The sequence below is a fragment of the Hippopotamus amphibius genome, chromosome 3, assembly GCF_030028045.1.
Source record: "Hippopotamus amphibius kiboko isolate mHipAmp2 chromosome 3, mHipAmp2.hap2, whole genome shotgun sequence".
NCBI classification, from domain to species: Eukaryota; Metazoa; Chordata; class Mammalia; order Artiodactyla; family Hippopotamidae; genus Hippopotamus; species Hippopotamus amphibius.
This window is the reverse complement of record NC_080188.1, coordinates 11,637,825-11,657,544: the sequence shown is the minus strand read 5'-3', so window position 1 is coordinate 11,657,544 and position 19,720 is coordinate 11,637,825. Positions and strand designations below refer to the sequence as shown.

General features: G+C 34.6%; 1 protein-coding gene across 7 annotated transcripts in view; it reads right to left on the bottom strand.

Moving 5' to 3' along the window:
• Positions 1-19,720, bottom strand: part of PCDH7 (protocadherin 7) — a 393,865-nt gene that overhangs the window by 145,829 nt on the left and 228,316 nt on the right. Inside the window, exon 4 of one of the 7 annotated variants that reach the window (XM_057725953.1) lies at positions 208-224. The exons of the other annotated variants lie outside the window; for them this stretch is intronic. The gene's annotated coding sequence lies outside the window, so the exon portion shown is untranslated. Of the gene's footprint in view, positions 1-207; positions 225-19,720 lie in introns of those variants that run through there. 7 annotated transcript variants of the gene reach the window in all.

The following is a 19,720-nucleotide window of genomic DNA, read 5'->3' as shown; positions in this document are numbered from 1 at the left end:
TCCCAAGATAATCTCAAAAGGTCTGAGCAGGTGTGCTAAACTAACAATGTCTCTTAGAGAGGCACAGAAGTGCTTTGCCTCTTTCCTTTATTTGGTTTTGTTTCAAAGCCTCTTCTTTTTCACGGATGTTCTACTCATTTCATCCATGCTAAAAAACGTGCTCACCCGCTGGAATTCACATTCCCTTCCTTCTGATATGGCTGTTGTGTCAGTTATTACTCTACCTGAGGAATACAGGAAACAATTAAAGATTCTGAGGGATTTCTCCCTAATTAGAACCACCAAAATGAACAACATACTTTTTCTGCGTCATCATGTCCTGATCTTTAGCTCTGAGTATTCCGGTGAGATGAAACTATCTGAAGATTTTATGAGACTTAAAATGACAAGAAATGGTACCAAAAGGAAGACAAAGGAAAAAGTCTGAAGAAAAACACGGATTTTTTTTTTTTGGTGTGAAATGGAAAGAAAGAAAAGGAAGGAAGGAAGGAAGGGAGAGGAAGGAAAGAAAGAAGGAGGATTTTACATATTTATCTATTAGACTAAATATAAGTATATGTATACACATTGTGGTAGACAGAAGAATGGTTGCCCAAAGATGTCCACATCTGGATCCCAGGAACCTATGAAAATACTTTTAGGTTAATGGCAAGGGGATGCTGAAAGTGGCAGACCACTTGACCTTGAGATGGGGAGATTATCCTGGATTATCCAGATGGACCTAATCATAGGGTCCTTATAAACAGGAGAAGGAGGGAGGCAGAGAGAGAACTGGAGGGATGACAGCCTTAGAAGTATTTGCCTGTATTGCACTGACGATGGAAGAATGGGGTCACCAGCAAAAGAATGCGGGAAGGTAGCCTCTAGAAGATAGAAAAGGCAAGAAAAAAGATTCTGCCCTAGAGCCTCCGAAAGGAATGCAGCCTTCTTGATACTTTGATTTTAGCCCAGTGAGATCCACTTTGGACTTCTGACCTCTAAAACTGTAAGATAATAAATCTGTGTTGTTTTAAGCCACTAAGTTTGTGGTAACGTTAGTTAAAGCGGCAATAAGAAATAAGAAATAAACATATACATACATACACTTGCCTCATTGTTTATCTTTAAATTACAGAACTTCTCTTTCGTGTTCAGAGATAAACACTGCCCACATCAATGCCAAGAGAAATATATAATTCAAATAGCATGTAAGAGCCATGAACATAATTTAAAATGCGCTTGTGTCTGTATTTGAAAAATAAAATAGTGACATTAATTCTAATAATGTGTTTTATTCAACCCCAAATATCCAAGATATTACCATACCTATATATAATAAATATGGAATTATTAATGAGATATTTTACATTCTTTTTACTTTTACTGAGTCTTCTAAATCTGATAGGTATGTTATATTTATAGCACATCTCAATTTGGACTGGCCACATAATAATTGCTCAATTGTCACAACTGCCCAGTAGCTGCTGTTAGGCAATATAAATCAATATATTAAATCTATATATTTTAGTATTCTGGAGTTAATTTTGGCAGTGGCTTTGAGTATATCTATATGATTAAAAAACTATATTAATATTGTATCTGTTTTTAATTAAAATGATTTCTTTATACATTTCAAAGGGCGCCTACTTTGACTTGATCAAGACACTGCACAAATGGTCCAAACATAAACACAAAAATGTAAATGCTAACAGGACCATTTCAACGTATGAATTCTTTTCTAATAACTAAGAAGAAATGTATGATATTTACATATCTTTCATGCACGTAGGTAGGCATGTTGGAAGGTCTGATCTTTGAGTCTCATACAAATTTGTTTTTTATCATCTATTTTTCCCAATTTGAATTTCTTTCTGCCTAGTCTACTTTTACTCTTAAAAACAAGGAATCAGATTTTTCTAGTGCAAAACAAACCACAATAAAATGAATTTGCTTCTTGATATCTACTCAGAATAGCTGCTTATTCATATCACAGCACAGCTGCCACAAAGTTGTCATGGGTCACAGTGTCTACTCAAAGATAGGAAGCTGAAATAGCCAGAGCATTGCAGGTGAAAACACAAGTACTTCAGACCATCTTTTCCCAAGGCTGGTTAAATTCTACAGGTTTTCAATTTCTTGTGATTTGGGATAATCTATATAAAGATAAACTGTATAGTTTATTCTTAACAAGATTTAAATAGACAGTTTAATTAGACATTTTTCAGAAAAATAATTGTAAATTATGAGAACCAATAATCCTGAGGGTTTTTATTTCAACGTAAGCAGTAGCAGAGTTTTTCCCCATTATGCTTGTTTTTCTAAATAGAGCTGCTAAAAGCATTTCAAGTAACTACATTGATATCTGAAAATCTCAGCTGGGCAATGCAGTCTTTTTCACCACCCATGTATACATTCTATCCAAATAGCTACCAATATAGTAATTTTTTTCCTTTTCTAGTTTCCAGACTTACACATTTAGAGGATGCTATGAAGTGTGAACATATACCAATACAGAAATACCCTTTTCTAAATATTTGGTGGGCACAGAAGCTGTTTTGTTTGTTTTGTTTTGGGGGAGGGGGTTTTGGTTTAATTCTATCCCAATCTTCTATTTAATTTACAATGAACTAAATCTTTCAAGTTTAGACTTTTTTTTTAAAGGATCATCACTATTTTGCAAAAACCTTAAATTGATGGTGTTCTTCAAATCTCTTAAAGTATTTTCTTTCTTGTAAAAAATATAAAAATAAAACCTCCCACATGTCTCCCCCCCCCCCAGCTCTGGCTTTAATTTGCTTTTCCTGTAAGGCTGTAACAAAACCTAACACAGCATAGCTGATGCCCAAACATGGGCGTGCTATTTTTCTTACAACTGTCTAATATTTATGTGAGGAACAGGCTTTCCCTACAATTAACAGTCTTACACTTTATGAAGGATGTTATTCACCACCATTATCCGTCTCCATATTTTGCCACGCTGATGGTCGCTTCTCTCTATGTTTTAATTCAGTCTAGGTTATAGATGCATTAGACCCATGGGCACCATGACTCACTTTGGAAAGGGAAAACACCCACACCCTGCTTCTTAGATTTACTTCAGAAAAATTATCAAGCACAGTATCCATCCATGGAGGATCTCCTAATGGGAAATGCAGAAACTAGGGTCAGAAGAAGCATAAGCTGGCACACATCTCAGCTCCTCCATCTTTACCTACTGCTGAAGTGACAGGAAGGGAACATTTTAGGAAGTTCCAAGTGGCATTTGGATGTCTGTGCATTGTTTGCTAAAAGAGTGGGACAACTGCCCTCTTTGGCTCATTGACATTAATAACAGTAGCTGGGAGACCAAGAATGAAGAACTTACAATATGTATTTAGTGTTAGTCATTTTTTTCCATCCCAGTTGGTAATGTCAGCTCCTTCTCTTTCAGCTGATGTTGTCATTTATAATATCACAGATTGAAGGCCTCTCAAATGACAAGGATCACGCCCTAAGTCTGGCTATAGTAAAGGAATTGGCCCCATCTGAAAGCCAATAATAGGCACATGCCTCCATAGTGTTACTATTAAAAGCAAAAGCTAGACATTCAACAAGAAGCCTCATTGAATTTGTTATTGTTCCTTCCTTGGGACAATTCTTTAAACACTTGAAAATAGTATCATTTTCTCCAGACTATATAAGATTGTTCTTATACTGAGGCACTTTGGAAGATCACCCTATACCCCTGTGTGGCCAGTGGAGGAGAAAGTGATAAAACCCATTGGCACTGTTTATATTCAGCTGGGTTGGGAATTATCCATTGTTAGCTCAATTAAAGAAAAAAAAATGCTCCTTTTGAGGACACACTGTACTCACATGACCCCTTACACAGCACTAAGAATAACTGGCTGACATGGTGACATTTACTGAATAAACACTGTGAGAGATGCACAATGGTCCATGCTTTGTAGCACTAACTCAATTAATCATCACAATTCTACAATGTATGAAGCATTATCATCTCTTCCCACTGAAGAAAACGAGGACTTGAGAAGCTTAGTTATTTTCCCAAAGTCACTTAGATGGTCACAGAACTAGAATTTGATCCCATGTCTATTTGACTCCACAGCCATGACCTTAATCATTACACCAGAAAAGTGTTAAGGCCAGCTTCATGGCTAATATCCATAAATTTTTATATGTATTTATTGAAATTCCACTAATAAAAATTATATAATCAATATGCATATACATGTATATATAATTAATATACATATTAATTATATGTATATTAATTATATACACACATGCACACACATATGTATATATGTACATAATCCTAATTTGCAAGATACATTTTAATTATATTCAGTGAAGGAGGAGATTGAAAACACAGAAGCCAAGATAAGTCATCTGAAATTAACAAAAGGAACAATGACTCTTCAAAAGAATGACGACCGGTTTTATTCTTTGGGGTCTATTTCAAAGGCTAAAACATTTAATCTTTGTCTTGTAAAATTAAATGAGAACATGAGTATCTAAATCTGCACTGTGCAATATGGTAACCACTAGCCAAATGTGGCTACTGAAATTTAAATTTTAAGATTGAATAAAATTTTAAAAAATTAGTTCCTGTCACATGAGCACTGATCTAAATGGAACTAAGGATTAACTAAGCAATGCTTTTATCAAGGATGTTCTACCGTAATTCTTTCCCCTTGTACAGTCTCTGTCCTCTTTCCCCCCTCACAACCCTGCACTGTGAATAAGATAAACTGTTTGTGATTTTCACATTATCTTTAACAGTATCCAGTGGACAAGTTGTCTCCTTAAATGAAAATGAAGACTGGCAAAATAAGAACTGACATTAAGACTTGAGGGTGAGGAGTAGAGCTCAGTTTTCTTTTAACATGAGCCAATGGTAAATTTCAGGAGCTATAATTTAAGGCACAACATTTCATTGGTGACTTGAGTGCTACCAGGAAGAGGAAACGTTCTAAAACAGACAGCTTTTTGAAAAGCATGGCATCTGAAATGAAAGAAACAGTGTGAGTGAGAAAGAGATGAAGAGATGAACAAAGCAATGCACACCTACATTTATAAAATCGCTTTTTTAAAGTAAGGAAAATAGGATGACTTCTATCCTTACTGTAGCCAACCCTGATTTTCTTCATTGTCTATGTAAAGAATTTTAGATAGTTTTTTACACTCATTATGAAAACAAGGAGATGGGGCTTAACAATTTCCATAAGTGACTTATAAAAGAGTTTGCATTTTCAAAACAGGAGGTTGAACAAGATTGTAATTCAGATTGTGAACCCATTAAGAAGTGGGCTCACATTATGACTTGCCCCATTTTTAGCCCTTGAAAATAGTTTCAGTGGTAAAGACTAGTATCAGTGGCATCATTATTTTTAAGAGCATTAATGATTTTCATAATCACAATAGCATTCGCCAGCTTTAATAAGGCTGTTGGATTTTATAAGTGGTTTGCTCAAGTCTATTTAATATCTACTTAATAAGGCTTTACCCATGGTAGACTGACAAATTCTTTTAAAACTTTGCATTGTATATAAAGGAACACATTTGTAAAAGAAATTTCAAAAAAAGAATTTGTGACTAATTTGAAACAAGAAAATTGATTTTTTGGAAGCACTGATTAGAAAGAATCAAAATCTTTTTCTTTCACACACGAGGTTAAGAATGTTTACAGCAAAGCCATAGCATTCTGGAAGAGAATTCTCTACTATTAAAGCTGTTATCATGTTGAAAAAACTTCTATGCCATATATATAATATATATAAACATTGCCCTGCTTTTTTGAGGCTATTTCTGTATACTTGTTCCCTCCCTAAGTACACAAATTGTGAATTTCTGCAAGTGTGGAATAGGTGAATGCTTGATCTTATTTAAAGACTGCATTACATAAAAATTCTATTATGATTTCACAGAGAATCAACCAACCAGTGTTCAGTATTTCCTTAGTGTAATTAATTTTATGATCCATCAGCCTATAATCTGTATTCATCAACATTCTAATCTAGTTAATCTCTGTAGTATATTTTCACGTACCACATACACTACCGAGAATCTTTTAAGAAAACTAACAGTATGTGCATATGTCCTAAAACATTTTTCCAGTCACATCTTGAGGAAAAACTTTTGATAATGTGATAAAGTAATGATTGACCCATCTCACTCAATCTCTCTCCATCTCTTTTTTTATAGTAAATCTTTTATTTTTCTTTAGTCAGATGATGGGTAATATGTGGGAGATATACGTGGCCTTCATTCAATCATTAGCTACTCCTCTGTTTTACTTCCTTAGCTTGGTCATGGATATCTAACTCACTGAGTGGCCTCCAAAACGTTGCCTGAGGGTAGGCAGGAGGAGAGGGTGGAGCTCAAAGTGTGCTGTGCCTTTATAAGTACTGCCCATTCTTTTAGTACCTGCAGTTCCTTGGAACGGTGCGGCACCTGTAAAAGGTTAACGAGCATAGAGACTTTCAGGCATAATGCAAATTACAGACAGACATACACAGACATTTCATTGATAAACAGACAAGCAACATGCACGCTGCAGGCGCACTACAGGTGGCAGATATTACTGCAGCTCCACCACTGGAAGATCTTATAGATCATGTATATACGTATTTCTTTTTCAACGTGGTGAGATACCATTTTCAAGTATTATTTAAAAAGAGGGGAAAATCATTTTTCAACAGTTTTTAGAGATATTTGTCTTAGCTTGGGTTGCAACCAGATATGTATATCCTTTTTGTTACAGGTCATTAGAGATCGCCTCAACTTTATCAAATAAATCAATTAAATAGGTTTTTTAAAAGGCTCATTCTTTCTTTTTTTAAAAGCCTGATTCACTTACATTCAAAAACTATTGAATCACAATTCAGGCACCTTGTCTTCACTATATTTGATAAACAGCTTTACTGCTAAAAATAAATCATGGTCTAAATGATTTCCAATAAATATTTTAAATAGATTCAAACTCTCTGAGCTATTAAAAAGTACAGTGAGGACTTTCTGATGAACTCAAATTTTTTAAAAATCAAGCTGTCAGGTTTTCTAAAAATCCTAAATTATTTGCCTTTAAAATTGCATTCATGGCTCTATGAAAATCATCAAGCATTAATGTACATGCATTAATACTACCATCATTGCAGAGGGCCTGCAGAGAAAGAGTTCTTCCATTCCCAGTTTCATTTTTTAAACAATCTCTTGCTATTTTTGTAGCACTCAACACTAATACAGAAGTAATCAAATTAGCATTAGCGGTTCATGTTGCAATCTTCAATTTGTATAGCTACACATCAAAGTAAAAATATTTGCATATCAAAAGTAGAAGAGGTGGGATTTACATTAATTTAGTGTCTTAAACAAAATTAAGTAGGCCTTGATGGTAAATTAAATGATAAATAGTTCACAAGTACCAAAATTGAACATATTTATATTTCTTTTTAAAAAATCCCAAGGCCTATGTACTAAATGCTAATGAAATATGAATATTAGAAAAAGAATGGAATATGACAGTGCATATGGAAAATGTTGGGTTTCTCATATTCTGAGGATTCTGTTTAAATTTCATTCAGACTGTTGTGTTTACAACTATTTATAACAGAGTATGTAGGTGATAATTTTATCTATCTATCTACCTATCTATCTATCACCTAATCTATCATATTACAATACCCTGAATCTAATTATTATCAATATTTTACCATGTAGGAAAATGTAGTGGCTTTGACACTTGTGGGCATAAACATGCCAAAATAAAGTGATTTCCTAAAAATGCATTCCTTTTATTAATCACCTGCTATTATCATGAAGTTTCCATCTGCTTATCACAATGATTAATATTTTAATATTCCTTTCTCATGTGGTAATTCATAAGGCCAAACTGGGAGAAACACAATTTTTATTAATGGATATTTTCATGCAACCACGTCTATGTGCTTCTCAGGGGATAACGTTTTCAAAGCAGCAAATCTGGCTTTAAAATAATTTATATTTCTGCTGTAGCTCAGTCTCGTCCTGACAGTGACCTAGTGAATGCGCACTGTTTGCAATATGACACCCTCCCTGGACATTAAATAGCCCCTAACGTACCTGGGGCGTTATGTTCCTTCCTCCCTGGCACATACTCCTAGACTGCCTATTATGAGAATTATTTCCTGGGTCATTAGTATGTAATTCTGCACTGATATTTTATTTTGTTATTTCATATTCCACCTAATATTTAAACTAAAACATGTTCCTACGGGACTACCATGGTTCCAGATATGTCTAAAATATAAAAGAATTAAATGTATTCAGACTATTTTATCTTTTAATCTTAGATGCGTATCTGGAAAAGAAAGAAAATACTATTTTATGAGTCATTCTCATGATTTTAAACTATGTGACATAATTTGAGAAATACTAGTGACAAAATTTCCCAGAGATACTATAAATAGTACCCACCTCATTTTATAACTATTAAATGGGGTTCATGGAGCTAATCTTACAGCCATACTTGGAAACTTTTAAGGTGTTAGCCAGGTGCCCTTACAGAAAAGACATATCAGGAACAGGTTAATCAGAAAAATAAAAGATTTTCAAGTGGAAACTTGAGACAAAATACATATAGTTTATTACCTTCATCTAACTTCGAACTTTCAAGTGATATTCAGGTAAGGTAAGCAAGCAAAATAATGAGTATTACATACATTTATTAATCAAATAATTCTTATCCTTGGATTGTTTTGTTTTGTTGCTGTTATTTTTTGTTTGCTTTTCTCTGTGAGTTGGAAAAGCGGAAGACTTTGGAGTACGGTATAAGAATAACATTGATTAGCTTCTCCAGCATAAAATCATAAAGGAAATGACTGAAGCAAAAGTTAATCTCTTTAATCTATAACCTATGATACTGCACTTTCCATGTAGGTGTGACATATCACAATGTATTGTAGAACATTATGTCCAAAGACAAATATATTTTCAAGTACATTCTGAATACATTAGAATACTTATAAATTTTAGGTAAGAAAAATTGAGCTATACAAAGATCACCTTTGTCATTATTCAACCATTTCTTCATAATGATATTATAGTCATTATTTTTTTTGGCAGGGGTCAAGTGAAATAGGGATTGTCTATGAATTTCTCACAGATTTTGCTTTACAGATTTGTTAAAATATCTACATAACAGTGAATCATTTGATAACCTAAAGTGGAGACAGTGTTTTATTTGTTTGTATGCTTTAAGAAAGGCCTTTCTAACTACAATCTGTTTTCATGGGATATAATAATTCTCTTGTCAGGAATACAAGAGCTTAATTTTTTAAGAAGACAAAAAGTGACCTTTTGGGAAGACAGGACAGAGATCTGAATATTAATGTAATCAGCAGCTGTCATTTAGAAGACAAGGAGAAATCAACTGCAGGCCAAAAGAAACCTCAACTTAGATATCTACAACTCAATAGGAATTAGTAGGAGGAAAATTTCAACTTAAAAAAAAAAACCCCTCAATATGTGGATTAAATTTTTCTTGTTTTTAAGAAAGATGAAAAATACCCACCTCAAGTCTCCTAACAATTTTAGGTGGAAATTTGGATGTTTTTCAAGGTAATTCTCACATAGGACAAGGCTTTGATTTAAGAAGCTCACAATAATTAGTATTCTTGGGTTATGACATGTTGCATAGAAATCTATTGTACTTTATTGCTGAATCAGGAAATGGTAATACATCTTTTTGTTGTTGTTGTTCTTTTAAAACTGCAAAGACCAGAAGAAATAAAATTAAATGAAAGGGTAGTAGAGTATTTAAGATTATAGAGTTCAGATCTTCCTTTTACAGATGAGAACACTGGAGTGCAAAAAGACAGTGGTTTGCTCAAGGCGACACAGCCTGCAGCAAAGCCAGGAGTAAATCACATGTTTACAAATTCCAAGAATTGAGAGTTGTGCTTATTTCAATATGAGAATGAGTAAGTTGAAGGAAAATCAACTGAGAATTAATGAAGATCTGATGAAGAATTGATGACAGGCACTATGATGCATGCTTCATGTACATTTCTTCATCTCACCCAAATACAATTCATGAGGTTATGGATTTAACTAATTTTTCAAATGGGAATACTGAATATCAGAGAGACTAAGTAAATTGTCCAAGGTCACAGAGCTTCTAAGTTGATTGCATAGTCACCACTAAAACCCAAAGCATTCCTCTTTCCTATCCCATGTTCTTTCCATTTTACACATTAAAATAACTAAAATTGAAGGCCAGTTCTATAACCAAACTAGCATAGAATAGTATTTGTTGAAATAATGAGGGTGATGATTTACAAAGCTTCCCAAAGAGGAATCCAAACATAAATTCAATAAATACTTAGCCATACTTGGGGCTCAAAACAAAGAAAAATAAAGCTTTTCAGCAAGAGGACACATAAAACAATGCAGGAATGTGTTCTTACTTTCCTTTAAAGGTGCTGCTAATCTAGCCTTTGCTCCACATGACAAATGTAGTTCAAGATTGAGGTGAATTTCTCTTCACACATATTTATCTTCCTCATGGCTGCCTTTCTTTCTTTTTCTAATATGAGAGTTTTATTTGGATTTAACATGCCTTTGCCACAATTTACTTGGATTATTTTATTGCCCATGGAGATCTCTGTACTTAACATGGAAATTTCATTGCCATAGAAAGGAGTAAACTGGTCACCTTCAGATGCGACTAATAAGAACCCACAAATAATTTTTAGAATTACACATTGGCAGGCAATTTTCTCTTGGAGACAATTCTAACTATTCAGTTTTGCTCTAACTGTATTTTTTCTTTGGGACACCTATCATCCTGTATTAATGAGTCCAAAATCACAGCCTTGTAGAGCTAGTTGAAAAGACCTATGACATTTGTGAATTCAACTCCCTTATGTCTGTGTATGAAGAAACTGAAGACCTGAGAAAGAAAGTTGGATGAAAAAAATTTTTCCAAAGAATAGAAGATTTAAGATTAACTCTGGAATTCCTAATCGAGTGCTCTTTCCATACATACTCACAATAGTCGTGGTAGACAAACATTCCCCGGGCCAAGATTCCCAGATATTTAAAGATGAGAAATTAAGGCTGGCCTTTATCCAGGAATGCCATTTTGAAGACTTCTGCTTCAGTGTAGTCGCTATTTATGAAGCAAGACTTTATATTAAAACTAACCCCTGCATGTCGATCCCTCCCCTCAGCGCACCTTTTCCGCCTGCACAGAAGAGTCATGTGATGATTTTTGTATTTTATATACTCTTAAAAATTAATGTATTTGAATGTAGAATGTGTTTTACTGATTCCTTTATTTCTCCAGCTCTGTAAACAATGAACACAATTGTTTTTTCAAGTCCATCAATCTTAATACTGTAGACACTAGTGTAAGATCACTACTTATTAGTGTAAGAAGCCTTAGAAGAGTAGGCAGCCTCATGAATTTACTACAAAACAATGTGGAATGCTTTCTGTTAAATCCACACAAAGACTTTCTTCGACTCAATGGTGTGGGGCACTATGACAGCCCAGAGTGTCAACAGACAAACGGAAATACACTATTACAATGCTATTATTAGTATTTATAACAGCACTAGTGCTCTTGATAAATGAAGCCACATTAATTAGTTTCAGGATCTTATTCTCACTTTAGCATATCCACTAGCACTTCTGAACATGCAATTAAAATATTTCAAAATGTCACTTATGTTTCCATTCTACAAGAAATGCATACTGATTATGGCTACTTGATTTGTACTAGGCCACATGCATTTAGAAACAAAAATATGTTAACATTTTAGGGGTTAAGAAATCTCTCCTACACTGCTTGCAACAAAATCTGATAAAAACCAAAACTATCAATGATCATGCAAATGTACAATTATAGTATTTTTCTGAGTATGAACTATTTCCGGTTATATATATACATATATATATTTTTTAAAGATCCAACCCTGGTAAGTTTGCTTTCCTTTTATTTTGGAAAATGTAAATTCAGTGAGAATTTTGGATGCTAATCAGTGAAAGCAGACAGATTTTTGGACATCTCATAAGTTAAGTGAGCTCTTAATTAAACAACAGCATAGTTAATTTGAAAGTTAGATGGTAACCCAGGCACTGACTTTAAAACAAATTACCATTCCCTCTTAAATTAGGGGAGATTGATTTTCATCTTTCTCCAATGAATACCTGAAATCCTAAGAGCAGTTTAAAATAAAGTTGATACATTTTCCTTTTTCTATTAAAAAGAAAACTACATTATAGATTAGATAGATGAAGATACACATGTATGTATAAACATAGGCATATGTGTATATAATAACTTGAAAGTATTTATTCAGACTATTTAGCCAACTTGATTTCTTGTATAGAAGTAGTCAGAGAGTAAGCTAGAAAAGGGACCCCCTGCACTACTTCCTTGATCTTAGGAAGAGGCAAGAGATGTCTGGACAAACGTAGAAGCATGTTGTTAACTGCTCTCCTGTAAATGATAAATTGAATTTTATGAGACGAACATGTTACACAGCTGGAACATCCCAACTGCAATTAATGTTTAATGTTTAAAACACTGAAATATTGGGGCTTCCTAGGTGGCGCAGTGGTTAAGAATCTGCCTGACAATGCAGAGGTCAGGGGTTCGATCCCAGCTCCAGGAAGATCCCACATGCCACGAAGCAACTAAGCCCGTGTGCCAAAAAAAAAAAAAAAAAAAAAACACTGAAATATTTTTCTTCAAATCTTTAACTCCTTGAAAGTCAACAATACAGAAAGTCTCTAAATTCCTCCTTAACTCTGCAAGAATGTTCTAGGTATTATCAGACCCAGACTCTAGTGTTCCTCCTATTTGGAGATATGAAAGACAGCAGAGGAAATGACACACAAAAAAAGAGTGGACAGAGAAGTTACTGTTAAATGTGAAGGAGATCAGGAAAGTAGGTGAGAAATAAAAGAAATCCTGACATACTCAATGGCATTTTGCACAAAATGTAGCAGGCCATACATAATGTATAAAGGGTTAGGGTTTTTTTGTTATTTAATTTGAAAAGGAGGAAACATGAAAAGGGATTCCCAAGTTAGGAGTTTGGATAGAGGTGACAACTTTATTCTGAAGATCAAATCAAACCTGGGTGTCAGGATTGAAAGGCACCATAATTCTATCTCCTATGGGTAAGAAAGTAGCAGAGCCTCTCTTGAAAAAAAGAAAAAACCAAAAAAATCCCAGAGCATAACTAGACCTGCCAGAAAAAATGGGATGGAGGAGAGAAGTGAACAAAAACTGGGAGACAAGTCGTAGGTGGGAGAGTTTGCTGGAAAGACTTGTGAACACTCCTAAGAAGAGAGTCACATGAAAAGGGAAACAGAACTAGAGAATGACACACGCGTCCAATGTTTCCTCTTCTCCCTCTCCACCCTCACCTGTGCTCCTCTGCCCCTGCAATTCTCTTCTAATAGAGTCCATGGACCAGCAATAGAAACACAGCAGAGCCTGGCCCTCAAAGGTGAATGGTACTTAAAAGTGTAAAAGATATGAATTCTGACTATCTCTATACTGGGCAAAAAAATGAATAAGGGCAACATTAAAAAAAGAAAACCTCAGGGACATAGAGCACAAAGCATTTTCATATCAGATCGACATTGGCATCAGAGGACTTCACATAAAGAAGCAAGGTTAAGAAGAAGGCTGAAAACTGAATCCTTTATTATTCTTGGATGCTGTATTATAATACACAAACTCATATATCCTATTAATTTAAAAGAAGATCTTTGAACAGCTTGTACTTTATTCAGTGATAGGATACGGGCTTTTTATTGTCTAAAATTGATTTCATTTCTAATAAAATATTTGCTTCAATCTTGGGCAGCAAGGCAGCACATAGTTCAATGTGAGACAGTAATATTATGAAAAATTGTGGTATTTTCCATGCAGTTCAAAGCCTCCTGTGTTATCCATCAAATTCATTTCCCTTGTAACTAAATCTGTCATAAATCTAGGCATCCAAAAATGAAATGTGTTTCTCAACAATAATCTACTGTCAATAAGCTTAATAAAGACTTCAAATGATAAAACACTTTCTGGTGGTTTTAAAATGCTTCACAAATAAATTATTGATCTCAGTATTTGACAATGATATTAATAGTAATCTACAAATGGGAAAATGAGGTATGGGGGGAGGGTTACTGTATCCCAATCATTGGAGCTTTTCTTTTAATCTTTCATGATTATAAACAGAACCACAGGTAAATAAATATTCTGATAAAATTTATACCTTGTCTATGCAAAATTAACCAAAATTGATTCCACTTTTAAGAATTTAAAAATTATTGAACAACTTGAAACAACTTTTAGGAATTTAAAAAAATAACCAGTTTAATTATAATTACTAAAAGTGTTGTGTGTGTGTTTTTTTTCCTTGCTCAATAACAAATGTATCATTTGATTCTGGGCAAGTCTGATACCCCATTTTTTTTTTCTTTACAAGCCCTTTGTTTCCTTCTCTTCAAAATCCTTTAGAGAAAACAAAATATGAATACTGAAGTTAGGAGTAATTCTTAATGTTCATGTTTGGCTTCATTTTGTGTCAGTCAGTATCTGTTGCCTAGAATAAATTCTGTTAAGCGTAAGAAGAAATCCCATGCTTGTGATAGTAGCAAAATTCCTCTTCACAGAAAAAGGAAAAAAAAAAAAATCCATTGTAACATCTTAGTTTCAATAACAATCTTGTGAGTTGAAGATTATTGACTCTGAATTATTAACCTGATAGTTATGAAAAAGTGTATTTTGTTACCAGATAGCTCTAATGTAAACAGTCATGTTAAATATTTCTATGCCTAATGTGATTTCATGTGAGACTCAGAAGATGTAAAGTGAGTACTGTCACCCTACATTATCTTAAAGCAGATGCATCTTTAGCTTCTATATAAGGAAACTAAGAAACCAGAAGGCTCCTTACTCCCCAAAACTATTAACAGTGTCTGTCTAATAGTCCAACAAACAGAAAAGAAACTAGAAATACAGTTGTTGAGACCGTGGCAACAATTCTCTTGAATAGCAATGTCCCAACATATTCTCAGGGTGGGGGCCATCAGCGTATAGGAAAATAAACACCATCAGACTGAAGGTTGTGAATAAAAATTTGCTAGAATGTCCTCAAGTCCATTCTCTACATCCGCGTCTCTATTCCTGCCCTGCCACTAGGGCATCGGGACCATTTTTTGAGATTCCATATATATGTGTTAGCATACGGTATTTGTTTTTCTCTTTGTGACTTACTTCATTCTGCATTTTAGACTCTAGATCCATCCACCTCACTACAAATAACTCAGTTTCGTTCCTACACGGGATTGGGGGTGGGGGAAGGGGAGGCTGGGACAAAGTGAGAGAGTAGCATTGAAATATATACACTATGAAATGTAAAGTGGCTAGTGGCAAGCTGCTGCATAGCACAGGGAGATCAGCTCCGTGCTCTGTGATGACCTAGAGGGGTGGGGTACGGAGCTTGGGAGGGAGGCTCAGGAGGGAGGGGATGTGGGGATACACGTATACATATAGCTCATTCACTTTGTTGTACAGCAGAAGCTAACAAAGCATTGTAAAGCAATTATACGCCAATAAAGCTGTAAAAATAAATAAATAAATCAGTGAAGAAACAATAGCTTCAAAAAAAAAAAAAAACTTGCTAGAATGTAACATATTTATGAGGAGTGCAAATTCACTACTGAAAAATCGGGAACAAGTAGTGAAGCGCCTGCTACAGTTGATGCACGCTTGTGACCAGATACTGGGAGAGTTACGAAGTAATACATAGTCCCCAACTTCAAGGGCCTTTTTGAACTCACTGGATCTCAAAACGCATCTGAGTGAAAAATAAGTAACCATATTAGGCAATGAGAAAAAAATAAAGAGTGGAATTCTAGATTTTATGCTATTGTCTGCCATATTATACATGCCAGAGGAGAGATGTTTGAGAGGGACAGAAGTCTCTGGTGTGATTTAGAAGAAAATACATTTCCTACTATCAGATTGCACTGCAAAAGTCAAACCGCTTTTCATCTATCCATCTTTTCATCTCGTCAACCAGTATGGAAGTTTATAACATCAATCTTCTCATTACCCATTCTCATCTTTAGGCTTTGCTTATTTGGCAAACATTCAGGTAGCACCAAAATACTTTTGAAAGAATCATTCGTTCAGTCTGTAGGATGACTCACTCATCTTTCTTCACCAATGAACATTGTTATTAACTTGAAAAGTCCCAAATTTTGGACACGGTTTGTTTTGTGGGTTTGTTTAATCATAAAATTACTTTTATTAATATCCAGCAACAAAAATTAGTTTCTCTTGCCCTATTCAAGACTAACTTTTCATTGCCATCCCTTTATTTCATTTCACTGAAAACTGGATCTTTATTATTTAGCAAAGAGTAAAAAATTAACTAGAATTTTTGACAACATTCACATGTATACTAATTAGTTACTAATATATTTTATTAAAGATATTGTTAAGACAAAAGAGGTGCATGATCATTTATCGAATGCCAAAATTTACCAGAGAATGTAATAGTTACTCTTAAATTTCCTCACAACTTTAAAAATATTATGATTCCTTTTTTTTTTTTTTGCAAGTGATAAAATTAAAGCTCAGAAAGTTTAAAAATTTTCCTGAGATCATAAAGATAAATAAAGATTTGAGCACAGGAAAATTTGAACTAAATGATACTTTTCCACTAAATCACAGCACTAATACAAAAATTGTTATACAAAACATGACATGTTTACATTCTTCTGATAGCAGAGCTGTATGGAATATCAAACACAATGCTAAGATTATATTATATGAGGGTTGAAATAATTCTTACCATGGAATATAATTCTTACCACGGAAAGAGTATTTGAAAAATAATTAGTGACATATAATCATTTTATTTTACACATGAGGAAATTAAGGCCTAGAAGGGGAAAGTCTGGTACCCAAGGTCACATAACATGATGACGGCAGAGTCAGGATTAAAAATCAGTTCTCCCGGATATTAACAGGTCCTGATTAACTTGTAAGACATTTTCTTATGTAACTGTAGGATAAGAGAGTCAGGACACTATGAACTCAGATTGGGCCACATACATGTATCATATTTAGTTCACTGCAACATTAATAATGACCTTTTGAATTATACTCATGAAATATAGCCAAGTAGCAAAGAAAATTCAGAGTATGAAGGATAAAATTACCAGCTGGCCAACACGGGTGTTTGAAAAGGAAAAGGAGTTCTTAACACATTAAAAACACCTGATCAGATGACCGGCCAGGGGAGGAGAGGGCTGGGGAGAGGAGAAGCCTGGCATTTAGGCTGCATAATAAAGAGCCCCAAGCCTAGAGGAAACCTCCATGCCTCTCACTGCGACGAGGGAAAGGCAGAAGAGTAGTCTGAATCCTGAAATGAAGTTCAGAAAGATAATTCCCGAGAACAAAACAGTGCTTACAGATTTGCACTTGAGGCTATTTCTTAACATACCACAACATTCCAAGCTTTGCTTCCATACAAGTCATGCATCCCCCAGAGATGGGAGGCAAGCAGAGAAGGCGAAGAAGAGGAAAAATAGCATATTGCCTCCAAAAGAAAGTCTTCCATTGATAGAAGAGGCAGGTCTTTCCTTGACTTCAAAACACCTAACTGAGCCCTCACAGAGAGCAATGGGACAAATTATCTGGGAAATGAGATTGGGGACAGAAGAAAATGAGGAGGGCACTGAGAAGACTGAGGACACATAGAAATGTGGCACAGAGAAAGCAATCCAGTGCTACCCACCTAGATGCTAGTTCTAAATCTTCCAAATAAGAAAACTGATCTAAATATCATTAATCAGTTTTCATTTTTGTTGTACACAGAGGCTTTTAAAGAAAGGTATTATGAATGCTGGTTTGTAAATATTGTGTGTTTAACATGGATTGAGGTCTTTAAAAGTTTTCTAGATAAGCAAAATAACCACATATTTTCACTGGGAGCAACTATTTATAAATACACATAGCAGAGATTTAAATAATTTATTATTACTTATAAAACTATATTTGGCATATGTTTAGTTTAACAGTTACACAGTTTCTAGGTGAGTTACTAATGAAACAAAACAATTCTCACTTATTGACCTTGAAAAATAAGAGATGATTGTTTACTCTTAATTTGACAATCACTTTTGTTTTAATTTCTGGCAAGAATGAGATCAGAAATAGGCAATAAAACCTTGTCAATGGTAACCAAACATTATCCCATACAGTTGTACTTACTGGCTTTTTTTTTTTTTTTGAGCACTTTATATTGAAAATAAATATAAAATCTCCTGGCAGTACTACACATTCGTCTGCGATTTAAGAGATTTGTTTTTGGAAACTTTAGATATTAAAACCCACTGATATTGTGATTTGAATTTGTTAATCAGGGAAATCATAATTTTAAAGTGATGGGTATTTATAAATAACCACATTATGAGGGTTGTACATTCTTTCAAAGACAGACAAATGCTCACCTGAGGAGATAAGGATTTACTGGGACTGAAAGGGATTGAAGAAAATAATGGAAATGCTGCAGGGGGTCTGTGCCTGGATACCCTAGAACTGCCTGGGGAACACTGAAGTTCCTGTCTGATTTAAATACTCTCAAAGGTTTGTGTGAGGGGGCCAGCTTTAACATTCACGGACAGTAGGCATTGATAAATTTTAAAATAATTGTAACTTCAGGTCAAAGGGCGTTTTCCACTAGTGCAAAATGAAAAGTGAATCAGTCCTAAACTGCTTTCAGAGTATGAAAGGTGTTCAGGAGCTAAAAATGAATAAACAAATATATGTAACAAGTAACATTGGAAAACTAACCTCATTTTGCTTTGGAAAATAGAAGTACTTTACAAACATAAAACAATTGGGCACAGATAATATCTCTGGGGAATGTCTGTCATTTGAACATTCAGTAGTCTTCCTTGGACATTAAAAAAAAAACACTAAGAACGTCAGGGTTTTTTGTATAAGCAAAACTTTTCTTGAATAGCAATGATTTTCACTGTGTGAAGGAAGGCCCTATATTATATTAATCATGATGGCAAAAAAAGAATTTTGTTGATTTTTGAGATAGACTAGTATACATTTTTAGAATATTCCAGAGTGATATGTTTTCTCTGCAAATCTTTTTCATGGCTGTTTTATAAGCCAACCTATGAGTGCTTTGAGTCAATAAGTGTTCAATGAAACTTAAACCTTCCCTAGTTCCTGGTAGAAGAATACCACACACACACACACACACACACACACACACACACACACACACACACACACGACTTCTCTGAGGGTTATCTGCTCCCTGGACCCTCTCTGCTGTCAGTCAGGCTGCTGCCAGTTCAAAAATCAGTCACAGGCCAGAGAACTACAGTGCAGCTGCCTCCTTGCTCTGGTAGTTCTTTCCAAAGAAATACAACCTGTGTGTTTAACTTAGGCTAAGAGTGAAAAAGACCATAAGAGAAGTACAAGCCAACTAAATAAAGGGTCTCTTTCTTCCGTAGTTGTTACTAATCCTCCCTCCCCCAGTTCTATCTCCTTCAAAATAGTCCTCATAAAATATACTTTAAATAGAGTGATATTCCAGCTTTTTAACAAAGGGTTACCTACATTAAATATGGCCAGACTGTAGGGACTACTGAGCTGAGCTATCCTTTCCAAAGGAAGCTATAAAATACTACCTTACATGCTTAATTT